The following is a 3,162-nucleotide window of genomic DNA, read 5'->3' on the forward strand; positions in this document are numbered from 1 at the left end:
TGCATACATCCAATGTTGATCCTTCAAGAGAGTTATGTGTCATGATTTAGGCTCTAAAACCCTTTCTGATGTTTTGGTGCCACCATAGTAAGGCCAACACACAATCTCTCCACTGTAAAACAGTATACACAAACTTCTGTAGATCCTTCAAGACGTAGTGTGTCATGATTTAGGATCTAAAACCCTTTCTGATGTTTTGGTGCCACCTCAGTAAGGCCAACACACAATCTTCTACTGCAAAACACTATACACAAACTTGTGCAAAAATACACTCATAACCTTACCAAACCATAACAGCACTAATTACAAGGTCAGGACGAGTACAACCTTATGCATGGAAAGGCAGCACTCTAATTACACTGGTCTCTAAAACACCAATACACTACCTAGTGAAAAAAAGGGAAAAAAGAGGGGGCTGCAAATACTACACGCTAGCAGAATACCGTACTTTGATCACACATGAAAAACACATATGACGCAAGGCACTAGAAATAACAAAATATGAAGGCAAAATACTGAACTGGAAAGTTACCTCAAGAAGTCAGACTCGGCATGCAGCAATACTAGATAAATTGAAACTTACATGCAAAATATCACAGATGCACATTTCCAAAAGCTGACATATTCCAATTAATACATTCTGAATAAAGTACTTTTTTCTACCTTTGTTGTCTAAGCATTTAGTTTTTCTATTCAACTTTGGTCCCAGTGTCTCCTGTTTTATGCAGTGTCATCTTTCTATTTGATATTTTTCCTCTCACCATGTCCACCATCCTCCTGTGTCCTTCCTGTCTACCATATGTAGCCCTGTCCCTATCCTTCCTCCAGTTTCAGCATCTGCCTTCAAAGTGTTCTGATCCAGCCCTTAAATTCAGCGTTTTTCTCTCCATCCATATCCAGCATTTCTCCTCACTCCATCCCCTCCATTCATGTGCATCTACTTCCTCTGTCTTCCCTCCCCTCCATCCATGTCCTGCATTTCTCCTCTCTCCCTTCCCCTACATCTGTGTGCATCTCCTTCCTTTGTCTTTCCTTTGCTCCATCCTTGTCCAACATTTCTTCTCTCTTCCCTGCCCTCCACTCATCCATGTCCAGCATTTATCCTCTTTTCCCTCCTCTCCATACATGTGCATCTCCTTCCTGTCTTCCATCCCCTCCATTCATCCATGTCCAGCACTCTCCTCTCCTTCCCTGCCCTTCCTGCCATTCGTCCATGTCCAGCAACTCTCCATTCTCCCTGCCCTCCATCCATACCGGCAAATGTCCTCTCTCCCCTACCCCCTCCATCCATCCATGTCCAGCGATTTCTCTTCTCTCCCCTGCCTCCCCTCCATGTCCAACAATTTTCCTCTCTCCTGCGCTCCCCTCCATGTCCAGTAATTCTCCTCTGCCTTCCTCTCCTATCCATGTCCAATGATTCCCTTTGCTCCCTCCCATCCATATCCAGTGACTTGCCTCAGGCCCCCCCTTTTTAGTCCCCGAGTTTGAGTTCTAACCCAGCCCCACCTGCCTGCCCTCAGCTCCCCGACAGCCCTCCTCTCCATTCCTGCTGCCCTATATTTAAACCTTTTAAGTTGCAGCGATGGCAGTGAATGAGGACAGATAGAGCCAGTCTGGGTTTTACTTCCATTGCTTTCAATGGAAGCAAAACCCGGACTGGATCAAGACTTCTACGGTCTGTGTCCTGAAAATGGCAGATCCAAATCAAGGTAAGGTATACACAAGAAGTAGCACATATGAGTTTATCTTGTTGGGCAGACTAGATGGACCGTGCAGGTCTTTTTCTGCCGTCATCTACTATGTTACTATGTAACGTGTCCTCCTTTTTCTGGACTCTGTGTACCACCCAGCCCCACAAGCTTCCACTGCCACTCCTCCTACACACACACCCTTGTCCTCTGATGTCTCCCGCCCCAAAGGTCAAAATGATCTGGCAGCTCTCCCTCTCAAGTTTTTTAAAATTGTATTTTTAATGAAGCATGCAGAGGTTGCTTAATTTGTACCCTGGGGAAGTACTGAAGCAACTCCTCCCAGGGATAACCGGGAAAGGGGACTTGATATACCGCCTTTCTGTGGTATTTTGCAACCACATTCAAAGCAGTTTACATATATACAGGTACTTATTTTGTACCTGGGGCAATGGACGGTTAAGTGACTTGCCCACAGTCACAAGGAGCTGCAGTGGGAATCAGACCCAGTTCCCCAGGATCAAAGTCCGCTGCACAAACCACTAGGCTACTCCTCCACGGAAAGAGGCCCAGAACAGGGCCAGGCAGAGGACAAGGGGAGGGACCAGAAGAATAGGAATATGCACCCCTGACTTTTTTTTGTTCTAATTAATAGGGCAAATATAGCTCACCCACTAACCTAATGTCCCAAGTCTGGGCTACACAGAAGCGCACCTGTTAGGAGAAAAACACAGGAGTCGGACCCCCCACTCCCCTTTGAAATCAAGACTCAGTTCTCAGTCTCTACCATGTGATAGAGAAATGCATATACACTGTGATAACTGGTCTCTGCAGAAATGATAAGGAATACTGTAATTTATCTGAGAGCCTAAATGCTGACTTACACTAGTGTTCTAAAACGGCACTCAAAGGCTAATATAGAATTCACGCTCAGCACGCTGTATTTATAGAATTGTCCCCGTGGTGCTATGTATAATATCCAATTGTCTTTTGAACATTAACCTCTAAATAACCAGGGTATTTGTTACTTTATTGTTGTTTTCTTTGGGCACTTCATTAGTATTTCCCTTGTAGCGCTATAGAACTGATAAGTAGTAGTAGATCAGAAGCGAGAGCTCTTCGTCCCGCTCCATTTTGGGTGCTTTGGTGCAAACAAACCTCCTGGATTGGAGACGGAGTGTGTATGTGGGAGTGGGACTGCTGGGGGACGGGTGCATCAGACTCGGCTCATCCCTTGAGCGTAAACTGAAAGAGGGAGGAGCACTCAACGCCTTTGCACGGCCTTCAGGCTGTATAGTGCAGAAAACATTCTCCAAAGAAAGAATAAGAGACGCAGGCATCGCTTGACATTCATTCATTCTTTTCGCCAGCCTTTCTAGTGGGTGGGGTATTGGGACCTTAAACCTCCTTGATTGGGACAAATGTGACGTAGTCTGACCGGATATCCAGGTATTATAGCCTCGTTTTGGGGCCC

This window comes from Microcaecilia unicolor, chromosome 7 (genome assembly GCF_901765095.1).
Source record: "Microcaecilia unicolor chromosome 7, aMicUni1.1, whole genome shotgun sequence".
In the NCBI taxonomy this organism is placed as follows: Eukaryota; Metazoa; Chordata; class Amphibia; order Gymnophiona; family Siphonopidae; genus Microcaecilia; species Microcaecilia unicolor.